Raw genomic sequence first — 15,268 nt, 5'->3', positions numbered from 1 at the left:
CTTTCCTTAAGACTCCCTCCTCTCCTCGCCATCATTTTTATCTGGAAACACACCTATCTCCCTCCTGGGTGCAGGGAAATATATCCCCCAGCTTCCCTTTTAGATCAATACAAATGTGGATCAGGCTAATGGGGCAAAGGGAAATGGATATATGCTTCCAGAACATGCTTTTTGAGATATTTCCTATTTTCAGCTGTAGGTCCTCTCAGACTATTGGTCTTAAAAGAGATGGAAAAGAGACACAATGCAAGGGCCTGGCTGCATTGTATTCAGAAAGAGCAGAGCTATCCATCTCATTGCTCCTTGCATTCCCTCTGTAGATATTGACCTGAGAAATGAATTTAAATGTGACTAACCCATTTGTTCTAGTTGCCCACAATAGCATAAAAAGCCTATGCATTTGCTTAGTTATAGTTTAAAGCAGTCAGAAGTCATTTGTTTGGTCTCAATTCTCAAAACTCAAGAAAAACCATCTGAAAGTAACAACTAAATATAGATGTCTTCACAAACTCAGAGATGCATCTTTAGAATATGCTTCAAAATTTATTTTCAAATTTCAATTTATATTGACTATAGATAACTATTCTAAAATTGAGGAACTAAACAGTATATGACAAATTAGTTATGAGTGAGATTTGATAGCCTCAAATGAAACTGAATTTAACCATATTTAATCAAATTACACACACACACACACACACCTATGCCCCATTGCCACATTGATGATTAAAAATCCACTCATAAGATGACTCAAATGATTATTGTTACTGGGAAAACCTGATAAATGATTTTTCTTCAGTTGTTAGTAGGTGACAAACTTCCATCCACCTTTTAGGCTCTTCATGTCATATTATAAACACACAATATTTTAGTATAATCATATCTAATATATGCAATTTATCTAATATGTAATTGGTCTTCAGTTTGTTTATATGCCAGTAAGGAGGAGATATAAGTAAAACAAAATAACAGCACTATATTTTAAAACATGAATACATAAAAATCACAAACATTTGTTGGGAAGATCTGAGAAAAAGAAAAATATGTGTGCAGTAGAACACTTTGGAATCCATCACTCTGCAAGACCATGTTCTGTCCCTCGCCTCATGTATCTTATCCCCATAGGGCATTGTGTATCTTATCTTACATTCTTGAAAAATGGGCTAAGGATGGTCAGAAAAATGTTCTTTCCATTCTGTAGACTCACTGACACTGGCTGGGTCATCCGACTCTCCAGTAAGCTCGTGGAGGAAACATAGGACCATCCACATTGGTTTTGAATCTCCCTTGGGTTAGATCTTGAAGCCAAAGAAGAGCCCACAAAACCAACTCAAGAATTTAGTTACACATATAAATTTTCAATGCTACATCTCTTTTATCTTAGCTGCTGTCAACCAGTTCACAAGCATGTTCTGCTGGAGGTCAATCCAATGAGCTGCAGGTCAGTGTGGCTTGTCAATGGAAACAAATCAGTGGAAGCAAAACATGAGAAGGGCACATCTGTCCAACCAGAACTTAATAATTTGTCTTTTCTTCCTTGAACAGTTCTTCCCTGTCTCCACTAGAGAGATGTTTTAGAATGGCCTCCTACTCCAAAATGATCAGTGTCTTTGAGGTGGAGAGAAAATCTGAACATTCACCAACTTTGTCAGAAGAGACAGAGCATATACTTTTTACAAGGCCAAGTTTACTTGTCTGTAAACACAAGAGCCAAAGGCTATATGATATGTCAAGACAAGAAACAAAACACTATAATTCCAACTGAAAATCCACTCACAGCTTAGTTTGTCCTGAAGCAGGGGAACTTTGAATGATCTGACTAAAGGGAAGGCTGTGCTTACATTAAGTTCCCAAGCTGTTTTCATGCTGTAAAAGTGCTGACCTCAGTAAATGGCCTTCTGTAGAAATCAGTCCTAATTTCCTCTCTCATATAGAGACACAACTCCATCATCCAGAAACAGTCTCCCCTACATCCTCAGGGTGAGGGGGACAGTTTCTAAAAAAGGCTAGACATTACTTGAGTAGGTGAACAGGGAATAGTGGCTTTTAAATTCTAGGCAATTATTATTTAAGGTTGTTCAGAAATGTCTCTGAGAACTTTTTCAAAATCTCTCCTCTGTTACACACAATACTGAAAAGTATTGTATAACTACCCTATTATACAAGGTAATTTATGAGATGCTGAAAATGCAAAATTATAATTGGTTTTTGTAATATGGTATTCAGGAAGACAATAAATTAATATTAATCTCAGTAATCAAGCTAACATATCCAATACTACAGTTGGGCTTCAATTGGGAGCAATAAGCTAGGAGTGGTGGCACACACCTGCTAACCTCAGCATTTGGCATAGAGATAGAGAAGAAAAAGGAATACAAGGTGAGCCTTGGCTACAGATCAAGCTTGAAGCCACTGTGGACTCATCAAAAGAAACAGAACAAAACTAAAATAATAATAATAATAATAATAATCAAATAAACACAAGGAAAAGCCAAAAATTGAAATCAAAAGTGAGCAGTGATAGTGAATTTAGTAACTCCTAACAGAACTTCTGTGTTCCTGACTCATCATTTCCCTTCTTAGAAGGAGGGGGTTGGGGATTCCAAAGGGAGCTTCAGTGCCAACTCCAGCAGAGAACAACTTCAGATTTGAGCCACTCTCTTGACTACTCATTAGCGACAAGCTGTTTCAGTGACTCTTAGTGAATGTTGTTATTCTATTTCTAGTATTTAGCAAGTCACCTTCAATGAGCACACACTGGATAGCAAACTGAACAAAATTCATTACACAAATGGTTATATTTCATGTAGGAATGGTAATGAACAACACAGACATGAATCCTAGATAACCACAGAAAGTAAATGGGTGGCAGCAGGAGCATTGCCAAATGGTCCTAATTTAGATTATAAAACTAGAAACTACGATGATTCTTTGAATAAGGAATTGTCTTGAAGAAGGCAGTGGTGTCACTTCTACGATTATACTCATTGTTCACTTGGGACTTCTTTTCTTTTCCTATCCACAGCCCTGAGAAGAAAACATAAGAACTCATCCCTTTATACTTCCACTTACATGTGGTTCAAATAAGAATCACCCTTTTTCATTCATTTTCCTGCACAATAATATAGACTACAATCACCTAAGATCATTTTTACATTATATATACATTTTGTTAGCAACCAGGCTTTGCCCGTAATTTGCCCATTCCCTAGAAACAATTCTAAGAGGAAAAGGTGATTGTTTCACAGAGTTCTAGCATATTTTACACCTTTGCAGCATTATTTTTCTAAAACAGTAAGAAGCTGTATCTGGAATGTGTACTCTGGTTCTGTAGCCCAGATCTCCAGTGTTAGTCACCACCTTCGCCTCCATCAAGAATGGCATTTAGCACACGCCCACAGCTTGAGCATCCACCAAATCTATATGAGCCATTAACTGTCCATCCTCCATCCCTCTACCAGAATAATAATAAAGCCATTAACTTATGAAGTTATCTGAACATGCTTATTTCAAGCCAGACTTTAAAATTAGTGATAAATATCATTGTTATATATAATCTAATATGTATAAGGCATATTTCTTGCATTAAACTGCCTCCAAGGATGGTATGTTTGTATGTATGTATATGTATTCATGGGTGTGTACATACATATATATGTGTGTGTGTGTGTATGTAATAGAACCGTGTGTGTGTGTGTGTGTGTGTGTGTGTGCAAAATAGAATCAAATCAAATCATTGACAACATCTGAATGTGTATGTGTGGTATTGTGTGCACACATGCACGTGCATTTGTATATTTGGATATGCGCATATGTGGGTATATTTGCAAAAGTGTGTATGGGTGTTCCCAGAGGTTGATTGCCTGGTCTTCCTCAATTATTCTCTACTCTATTTCCTGAGGCGGAGTCTTGATGAACCTGGAGCTTACTTGCCTAGTCTACCTAGCCAACTGGGCCATGGGAATCCTAGCTCCATCCCTAAGCTCTGGGGTTACAGGCAGGCTACCGTCCCTGCCTGGCTTACTTATTTCTGAAGATCTGACGTCTAGTATTAACTATTGCATGTTCAGCACTTTATCCACTGAATTATGTCTGTAGACCAGATTTAAAAACAACAACAACAAAAAAAAAAACCCAAAAAAACAAAAAAACTACACTTTGGAGTCAGACTCCAAGTGTCTAAAGGGGTTAAAGGAATGTGTCTGTGACTCAAAACCCATGTTTATCACTTGTTACTGAATAAATGTTCTGAAGTTTCTTCATCTGCTTCTAGTTCTTTATTGCCAAAATGGGAAGTGGCAGTCTATCTACCCAATCACAGCTTACTTTAAGAAGTGATTAATAACTTGTGTAAAATGTTCTTAGCATTAGGCATAACAGGAAAGCCTAATAAATGTTAATATTCATTTCATTATTGAACACCTAACATTAATTTTCTTGCAACAACTACATGAAACAGAGCCATCTCAGTCCTATGCTAAAACAAACAATAGATACAAACATGGGAGTGCCTTCACTTAGTGATCTGATAAATGCAGAAGTTAGATAATACCTACTGGTATGTTGAAATATCATACATTTATGAAGAGTTTGAAAATTAAAAGTTCCCAAACATTAAAACTTAAAAGATAGCATGCAATGTGTTTCTGAGTTACTTGCAAAAACAGAGGTTTCTTTACAAAGGATGACTCTTAGAGAATAGACCTTTATTTTGCTCATCTGTTTACCACAACAGTTACAGGCTCGAGAACACAGCAATAGCCTAAGAAGTGTGAACAGAACCAATTTTTGTCTTAAAATGTCCTCAAATTCTATGCACATTTAAAGTAAATACTACTCTCGCTTGAATCATCTTGTATGATGATCTGTGTCTCTGTGAATTTCTTTTCTCTGTTGCCCTGTGATGTTCCTCTGTTCTCTCACTATAATATCCTTCCAGTCTGACATCTAAGAACTATAGTCGCACATAACTGCAGACTAAGAAGCAGCCCATGGGGCAGAGGATTAATGACAAATTGAACTTTGGACTTCATTGCATGTAGTACACACACACACACACGTATACAGACATGCATGTATGTGCTAATGTCCTGAATTTGAGCCAGAACTCTAGACAACAAGTATCAATTTGATTTTGCTTAATTATATAGGAGAGCGTATATGATAGTCTTATTACCTAAAAGACTAAGACTTACTAGGAATAATTTACTGTAGCTTTTAGAAATCATTGCTCCACAAAATTCTCTTCCTTTTTATTGCCTGTAAAAACAAATCAATGCTAAAAAGAAGTCTGTATGTCAGCATACCAAGTGTTTTGCATTTGAATTGTACCATCAAGTTCAAAACACTGAAGCAAAACTGAAACTCCATTTGACATGTGACAGTTAAGAATGGAGTGTGATGAAATGAGAGATGAAGACAAAAACACAGTTACAAAAGAATTAAATAAGATATCCCAGGTAAATGTCATCTCCTTCCTACAGATTTTTACTTGAACAGGATACTTGGAAAGACTCATGAACAGAGTAATTTTTACATCCATTTCTGGTTCTATTTCTGCACTGAAATATTTATAGGGTATTCAGTGTTTCTGGAGTAAATTATACCTAGATCTTGGTAAAGCTGAAATCACTTAAATTACCTTTTTTTGTTCAATTACTTGGAAGAATGGAGAACGAAAGCTTGACAGAATAAAACGATGTATTAAGCAACGGCCATTTCATAGCTGTAATTGCACAGCTTAGTGGATATTGATGCCTTCAGGGTTGCAGGCAGTCACCATAGCTATTTTTTTACCAAAATCTTCAAATAAGATCCAAATCAATTCATATTATTTAAATATACATATTATACTGAATACGAACCTTCTTAAGCTGAGTATTTCATTGGTTAGGAATAGCACAGGAATACACACATTCGCAGTGCATTCGATGGAGATGCAGCATTATGCTTAAACTTGTGCTTATGGATTCTTTCTAAAGCAAGCGGATAATCAAGCCTTTGGAAACAGCCATAGTGTGTCTCAGAGATTCTGCTAATGTTCCAAATTCTGAATCACTGTTACTTATTGAATGTTTCTGCCTCCCAGAAATTCATAGGACGAAACCTTTGACCTCAGTGTGACTACAACTCTTTGAGAGTAGTAAGGGCAAATGATCGAGGAGTTCTGATCTGATAGCATTGGTAGTTATCTTTGTAAAGAGTAACTGAAGAGTATGTGGCTTTCTGTGTGGCTTTCATGAAGAAAGGCTAGGTGAAGACCAGCAAAAATGTGAGAAAATGCAAGACATAGAGGTCTCCAGAAAAGAGATCACCAGACTTCGACTTGGGACTTGGCAGCAACAGCAGACTCGGAATTACTCTGGATACAACTTCATCTTGGAATAGGAAAAGTTAGCTTGGAAACTTACTGCATCAGTGTGCAGCACAGCCTGTGACAGGTATAGAAGGCCAATTACATAGCACCAATGTGAAAGATGACAGAGGAACATGTGGGTGTGTGGGTATAAGACATATACATCACACACACACACAACCACAGATATATACACACATGCACAAAGCATACACATATACACACAAGGCACACATGAACACTGAATACATATACACACATATGAGCATATACATGCATGTGATGCATGCACACATATGCTCACATGTATATCATATACACATTTACATGACACACATATGCATGCATGAACCCATGCTATATACATAAATTCATTTACCATATACTCACACACATATATGGAGATGAAAACATGTCATACAAATACATACATGAACACTCTGAACTTTATGAACACCTTGTGGGCTTTATATTCATATATAAATATGAATATGTATTTATGAATATATATGAATATGTAAGGCCCTCATTATATAGGCCAAGATACTCCTGGTCTCTAACCCTATCTTCTAAATCTAAAGGAACACTGGAGGAAATTACATAATAAAAGGTAAACAATTAACTGTAGTAGCAATATCAGATGCCTGCTCTGAAGGCTTCACAAGTCCCCAAGTCCAAGTTGGTTAGAATTATTCAGAGAAGCTCTGAGCATACAGAGAAACATTCCACATAATTGTGTGTTAACTTGCAAAGTGTTTTACCAGTAATATGTAATATGTCTCTCTTGGGAATCATTTCATGAGCTAGTGAGATGGCTCAGTGTGTAAAAGCAATTGCTGCCAATCCTAATGACCTAAGTTTGGTCCCTGGGTCCCTCCTGGCAGGAAGAGAGAATTGATTCTCGCAAGTTGCTCTCTATTCCACATGTACACTGTGGCATGTGCACGCACACACGTGTGTGCGCGCATGCAAATGCACATACACAATAAATAAGTAAATAAGTGGAATTAAAATTTAAAGAATCTTTTCAATCATTCTATCACTAAGCAATTTTGTTGTTTGTTTTGATAGACTATAGTCATATTAAAATAGTGATATTCATGCTTAAGCTGCATACATAATCCATATTCTTATCACTTAATAGAAAATTTATTTTCATGCATAAAACCTAAAATGTCAACAAAACTTTTAAATTGATATATTTTTGGAAATCAGCGTACATATATATAAATTTTCAAAATTCAAATTTTTACTTACTAGTAAAATATAAAATTTGCTTTCTCCTTTCATGCCTAAGAGTTATATTTCAGAATGCCATGGCTTTATCTCAATGACATATTATTAGAAATGAAGTGCTGTACCTAATTTCATGTAATTATCACAGAATCAGACTTAGTTCTTATTACTTCATTATCTCACAAACTGGCCCATACTGGCCCCGGAATAATTTGCAGTATCAGGTAAGAAATGCTATTCTAGAGGACAGTAACTGTTGGAGGGAAAAATAGATTTGAAAGGGTGTTTTCTGGGATCTAGTGTCTAGATAAGAAAATGGTACAATAATCTATATCAAAAATAACTGTTTGAATAATGGAAAAGCTGGAACACAAACAAAGAGAGTTGTAATCAGAAAGCAAGGCTGATTTGCCTCATGAAGCAACCTGGCATAGAGGGTGGGAGAAAGGCAAGGAATACTCTCATGCAAATGTCTGGTTTGAGCAATGAGTAAGAAAAATTACACACCAACCAAGAACTAGATTACTCTAAATGCTTGCCTATACACAACTGCATGCACATAACCATATGCAAATTGGGCTGTGTTTCTGTCTAATCACGCCATTGTCGCACACATCCCTCTCTCGGTGGCTGACTGTGCACAGCATTTCCACAATGAGAGAATTAGATGTTGACAAATGGTGGGGCTGACACCGTGCACTAACACTGTAATTCCAAGAATGTTCCGACACAAACAAACTGTACCGCCATTTCAGCATGAAGGGAAGACTGCTAACGTGTCCACTGGAGATAAGAATTGATTTTGCAATAGAAATTATTTGTGTTTCTTATCTCTAGACAAAACATTTCTGCACCCAGGAAGAATCACCTCCTATAGTGCTAATTAGCAACATAAATCTCACCGAGAGCAATGTCAAAAGACTTTATTGTTTGTCACTAAATGTGGTAATTGAATTTCTGACAGTTTATCCTTTAAAAATGCAAAATCTTTAATAAACCACAGTTTAAAGTGGAGATCCCAATTTCCACATATCATCACCAAGACTCACAGACAGAAAAACATAAAATGCATTTAAAGTAGGAGGTAAAAACAAATTTATTCAGAGAATGATCAGTGGCGATAAAAGGAGTCTCATACATGCTAGAATAATTACAAAACCTTCATTTGTCAAATGAATATTTCACATTGAAAATTCTAGAATGTTTCTGCCTTATGAGGAACACTAAAACAAACAGACATTGTTTAGGAAATTGTGTAAGTGCCCCTGCTGGGATGTGGGATTACAGGCTGCTATTTGGTAAAATTTTGTTGAAATCTTAAACACATTTTTATATAGTAAGGCATTTACATCTATAGCATTGTAAAACACATATTTATAAATACTATCCTGTCTCTAACCCTCAAGACACTAAGTTGATACTTTCTTTGTGTGGGAGTGAGTGTGTGTGTGTCGTTTGGAAGGTATGAATGTATTGTTTTTTGGTGTATGTGTGTGTGTACGTGTGTGTATGTATATATGGGTATATGAATACACATGTATGTCCATATCCTTCTGTAGATCCTTTATGACCCTATTGTCCTTATTAGAAATTATTTACCTAATCACTTAAATAATAACAAAACTACATTAAAGCCTTTGTCACATTAATTACTGGAATCTTAAAACAGTGATGCTCAGAACATCACTGGGACTCATGGTGAATGGTTGCTTTTTTTTTTTTTTGGCTCCTGTTGGGTGACAAGCCTAAATCCATGACCTTGTGACCTTGGAGCTTCTGTCTATGTTGTGCAAACAGAGCATTTATTTACTTATTGAGCATCACCTTTAAAGTTAGATGAGAAAGGACAAGAAACCTCTTGAGGTACCAAAACTCCCTCCGTGTTCCTTCTACAGAAGCAACTTCTGAATAAGCAAGTCAAATACAGAAAGTCATCAGTCAGATTGTCTGCCACCTTTCCAAACATGTGGGTTGGATACAAATGTTACTTCTGACTGCAGATGAAAGCCCATCAGCCTTCTGTCCTGATGACCAGGAAATGCCCAGCCGAGGAACTCAAAGAGTATCCCATATCCATCCACAGCACAGCACAGTAGAATGTGCCCACTGTCCCCCCTATCCAAACAGCATGACTATTTGATTATAAGACCGACCGTCAGAACAGCCATCCAAACAATTATGACCGATCGATTGTGACAACCAATAGGCCAGAAAGACTTGAAGTCTAAGCATCATCAGACTCAGTAAAACATAAGCACAGATGGACCAGATGTTTTACAAAAGCAAAACAATACCATACGTTCCTTCAGACCAGTATATGACGGGAGAGGAAAGGTTCCCAAAGATATCGTCCTCGAAAAGACAACCTGGTCTACAGAAACTGCACTGTGATCAATCACAGTACCAACTTCTCAACAACAGAATGGCAATTTATTATCTGCAGATTTTAAAAAATAAACTCATTGAGCCGGGCATGGTGGCGCACACATTTAATCCCAGCACTCGGGAGGCAGAGGCAGGCGGAATTCTGAGTTCAAGGCCAACCTAGTCTACAAAGTGAGTTCCAGGACAGCCAGAGCGATACAGAGACACCCTGTCTTGACAAACCAAAAAAAAAAAAAAATCCCTCACACATGGAGTATTTCATTCAGGCTTTTCCAGTTAGAATCTAATCACAGTCTACATATTTCATAAATAACATGGAGATGACACACAAAATCTGTGTAGCTTGTATCATAATTATATAAAAATATATAATTTAAAGTGTAGCTTGCAAAGAGGGAAAGTCAGTATAAAAATGTCACAAGTGTCAAGGTAACACTATTTCATCTGTTAAATCTATTCTAATATCCACATTAGCTGTGTCAGAATAGCTGGCTTTGATATTTTGTTTAAATTACACTTTTAAAAATTTTATGGGATAGTTTATTTATTTACATCTCAACTGTTATTCCCCTTTTCCAGTTTCCTTAAACCAGTGGTCCTTACAATATCCAAGAGGAAGCCACAGAGCCCTGCTTCCTTCCCTTGTTTACAGGTGATCATCTGCAGACTGTCAGGATGCACACGTATTGAATGGTTGCTGCAGACTAGGCACCCTCTTTTTGATTTCAAAACAATATTGAATAGGACTAAACCACAGCATGCTGCTTTGCAAGAAGCTTCGCATGCTGACTGTAAGCCAAAGTCGCCGCTGGGAGCCAGCAAGTGAACATCTTGGGGGAGAAGACTATTTACTCAACAACTATTTATTGAGAATCTTCTGTGAGCCACGAGAGTTGGGATCTTTCTCTGCCCTTAATCAGCTCAGGAGGCCCAATGAAAACCCCAGTGCAAAACTGCAGAACAGCTAGACCAGTTGCAGAGGTGAGCCTGGCTCAGAGACATGGAAAGACCCCATAGAGCCTTATATGAATGTTCTTAACTAAGTGCTCAGGATGTGGGAGAGACCCTGCAGACACTTCCTTGAAAATGTGTGGGACAGTGGAGGACAGTGCAGGGAACGTTAGCATTACCTGTAACCCTTGGGGCACTACAGACACATCAGAAACCCCAGGATCACCTCCCTGAACTGTATCAGGCATATGTAACCTGTTTGTGTTTCATGGAAAACACATCATTAATAAATAACAAGAAGTAATCACCCAAGGTTGACCTTCTGATGATGGAATTTGTAAACTTTACCTAAGAAAAATACATACAGCTACACTTCATTTAATCAGCTACTTCAAATATTTAGAAACATCTAAGAACTTCAAAAGTAGCAAAATGGTTCATTAAGCAGATAAAATAAATGTCAGCACCTGCTCCCTAAAAGAACACACATAAAGTGTCTACATAGGTTTGCTTTAGAGGTTATTCTAACAGGCAAACTAAAACTAGAAATCAAGGGAAGATTGGACAGAAACACGTGGGCAGTCAGTAACAGAACACGATTGACAGAAAAGCAGAGATGGAAAGAAACAGAAGAAATAAATGGAAACATAAAATGCAGGTCTGAAGCCATTCAAAACAGAGCTGGACTTATAGATGATCAACCATGGCAGTCTCCCTCCTTGCCTTTCCCTTCCTAGCCAACCTGGGAGCTGCCTGTCAGAGTCCTTTTAATAATAGGACCAGTCTATTAGGACTTATAACACAATAATTTTCACACAAAAGGATACACTAATGATGCACTAAGGGAAGATGAATTTAGGGACATCGGAAGTCGTGTGTTCCGTGTCAGAGTTCTTAATTACTCTTTAAAGACAATTTTGCTTTACAGTTTTGACTGGTTTTGCTAACTGCCTAAATGTAGGAATATGTTTGAGCACAACTGCAAAAAGGAGCATTTTGAAAACATGACATGTTAGTATTATGATCATAATGGCAATTAAAATACTGTTGAGACCCACACTGCAGTAACCATGTACAGCAAGCTCAAAATAACAGTGGCAGTCATGCCTTTGGATAAGAATATCTGTGTGTGTGTGTGTGTGTGTGTGTGTGTGTGTGTGNGAGAGAGAGAGAGAGAGAGAGAGAGACAGAGACAGAGACAGAGACAGAGACAGAGACAGAGAGAATGTGTGTATGTGAATGTGTGTGTGAGAATATGTGTGTGTGTGTGTGTGGTGTACACGCGTGTACATGCTCATGAATGAATGCATTTATGAGTGAATATGCATGTGGAATCCAAAGGTCAATTTTGAGTTTCTTCTGCTGTTCTCTATATTTTTAAATCATCTCTCTCTGAAGAGAGGAATAAGCTAGGCTCTATGGCCAGTGAATTTGAAGGATCCTCCTGTTTCAATTTCCCTGGCACAGGGATGATAGGCACATACCACCATGCCAGGCTTGTATATGTTTCTTGAGAATACAAACTCCATTCATCATGATTGTGCCATAAGCACTTTACCCATGGAGCCCTCTCCCCAGCCCTGACATATATATATATATGTGTTAGTGGATGCATTTCAAACACCTCCTTTTAGGAATACAATTCTTAACTGTTTTAGCAGATTTCCCTGGAACAAGGCTCATGCATTTAAAATGTTTAGATGGTGACTCCCTCTATTCCCTTTGACTGTGGCATGAACATTTTCGATGTTTTCTTGATAACAGAAGTAGTTTTAGGATTATTGACAGGTTGGCAAACAGAAAACTGTCAATTTTCCTCCTCATAGTCTCTAATTTCTCATGCTGAAATCCAGCATAAGCTCAGATTTCCTACTGAGGGGCTTCCGGGCACTGTGAGCAAATGGACTCCCATGGTTTCCACTGTGGAAACAGACTGGCAACACAGTGTACTTATAACATCTCATTCTACTTCTTCATGGAGGCCAGAAAAAATCCATCAAAGTGAAATGGAAAATTGAGCACTGGTATCCTGTATCCCACTGACTTGTGATGTCTATAGAGCTAACGTGAAAAAGATGCCATTCATTCAGCTGCAGACTAATAGTACTTACACTTCAGAATTAATAGGCATCATAGGTGAAACCCATGTGGAAGAAAAGCTGAACTCAGGGATACTCAGTCCTCTTTGCCTGTCTATCTTAACATCAGAGCATTAAAAGGTATCTCAGTAGGTTTAATTCCAATCAACTTATAACTGTTGTGACTATAATGTTGTTAGTTCCATAGCTTTCAGATGGCTGACTCGCCCAGATGTCTATCTGATATAAGATGGCTGACGACAGACATATACATCAACATGACTACCACGTCATATGACAAATATCCTTTGTTTTTTATTGAGGGGTGCCATTTGTACGGTCCCCAACAGCTGGCCAAAGCCAAAGCTATAAAATTAATACATACCTATAAATGGTCACATTGTAAACAAACTGTTGTATGTTTATACAACAGAAAATTATTTGACAACAAAAAGGAATGAATTCTTAGTATATTTTACAATAACCATCATTACTGAAATCATAACACTGGAGGGGAAGCTAGAAGGCTATATTTACTTACATGAGTTCTATCTATAGAAAAATGCCAGAATAGCAAATTGATAGAGACATTTAATATTAGTGGCTAAAGCAGTGGGGGGGGGGCAGGTGGAGACTGGCATCATTTTAGGATGTAAGTACAAGGCATCATTTTAGGATGATGGGAATGTTTTACAGTAGTGAGGATGACTGCAGATACACGCCACCAAAGGGCAAATTTTATTATATGCGACTTCTATCTTAATAAAGCCACCATTTAAAAATAAATAGAAAGGCTCACTATCTGATAAAAGTCACTCAGGGTAGAAGCCTTCAATATAAGAGGACTAAATTTTCAGCCACATTTTATTGGCCCTTTGAATTTTATCAGAGTCTGCTCATCTTTATATCCCAGGATCTATTAAGCCTGTAAAAGTGTTTCTCTTCTATTACTTAATTTCAGAAACATTATCTCCTCTTGAGGGAAAGAGGAGTAACTCTGCTGTGGGCTAAACCACAAGGGCTTTCTTTGTTACCAAAGACCATCCTTTATCAATCCACCAAAGGTGATGCATTATGTTAACAGGCAGCTCAGAGGAGAACTTAGGTCACACAGTGTTTTGCAATCATCAGAGAATTTGGGGGGAGTTAGTTCACCATCAACTATAGTGTTAACTATAGAAATGCTTCTGGCTCCACTAGCGGAGGTTACTAATGCCAGCAAACAAAAAGACGACTTGAAAATGGCTACTAACCTTGTCTCTTTTAAGCCTTCCTTCTGAATGACCTCCAGAATCTGCTTTGCTGTCATTGGGGAGTTGGGGTGTTTTTCTAGTGCCTAAAAGAAATGAAAATGAGCATGAGACTCTCAGATTAATACATGGAAGCATGCAGAATTAAAGCTAGCCTGAATCACATGCTCTCCTCCTTAACTTGTAAAGAAGAGAATTTCAGGCCAAGTCAGCCCTCACTGCACAACTCAGGAGAACAAAGGGAGAATTTCTGTTCCACTTGGACTATTAAATCAACAACTTCTGTAAGACTGGGAGGTAGAGGAATCCTTTTTTAAAATGTCACAAAAGCATACATGTCATAAAAAGCGAGTCCATACCGGAAGAAAACAAGGCAATCAAAGCATGTGATGCTCGACTTTTGAACAAAACTACTAACATTTCCTAATATCAGTTGTGCTATGGTGAAAGACATATTTAAGATGATAAAGTGTTTGCTCCATTCCTAGAGCCACGGAAATATACAGCCCAGATGTAATACAAAGTATAAAATGACAGTCAGAAAACAACCATATGAGATTCAGTTTGGCAAACCTTCATAGGATTTTACAGAGGAAAAGATAAAACCTAATGGTTCTAATGCCCCTCCTTGCCATGGGACACCCTGGCTCAGCTCACTTTCCTTGTCTTTGCCATTGTTCCAATTAATGTCAAGTGAGCCTCTCCCGCCTTCCATCAAGCCCCCTTTGGCCTTATGAGCTCAGTGCCATTCTCATTCCCTCTTCTTCTGCCATACTCTATCTTTGGGGAATTTCCTGTCTTAAGCAAGGAGGCAGAAAACACATTGAGGCCCCTGATTAGTTCATAGGCACCAGTGTGCTAAGCAAGTTCTTCTATTTATTCAGGGGTTTGGGTCCATGAAGGGGAGACTGGGATATAGCAGAATGAATGCTGCTCACTCCTCAGAAACCATAGGGACCATATTTGGAAATGCATAACCTTACAATGACCTTCTTTCCAAGGGAAGATGACAG

At 37.8% G+C, this 15,268-nt stretch overlaps 1 protein-coding gene across 2 annotated transcripts in view; it reads right to left on the bottom strand.

The window, feature by feature from the left end:
- Window positions 1-14,342, bottom strand: part of Asxl3 (ASXL transcriptional regulator 3) — a 149,204-nt gene extending 134,862 nt beyond the window's left edge. Inside the window, exons 1-2 of one of the 2 annotated variants that reach the window (XM_029471780.1) lie at window positions 14,259-14,303; window positions 9,013-9,015 (exon numbers count right to left, since the gene is read on the bottom strand). The gene's annotated coding sequence lies outside the window, so the exon portion shown is untranslated. Of the gene's footprint in view, window positions 1-9,012; window positions 9,016-14,258 lie in introns of both variants that reach the window. The other variant, XM_021151072.1, reaches the window with a different exon arrangement.
- Between the last annotated feature and the right edge of the window lie 926 nt (window positions 14,343-15,268).

Source organism: Mus caroli, chromosome 18 (genome assembly GCF_900094665.2).
Source record: "Mus caroli chromosome 18, CAROLI_EIJ_v1.1, whole genome shotgun sequence".
In the NCBI taxonomy this organism is placed as follows: Eukaryota; Metazoa; Chordata; class Mammalia; order Rodentia; family Muridae; genus Mus; species Mus caroli.
This window is presented reverse-complemented; position numbering and strand designations above follow the sequence as displayed.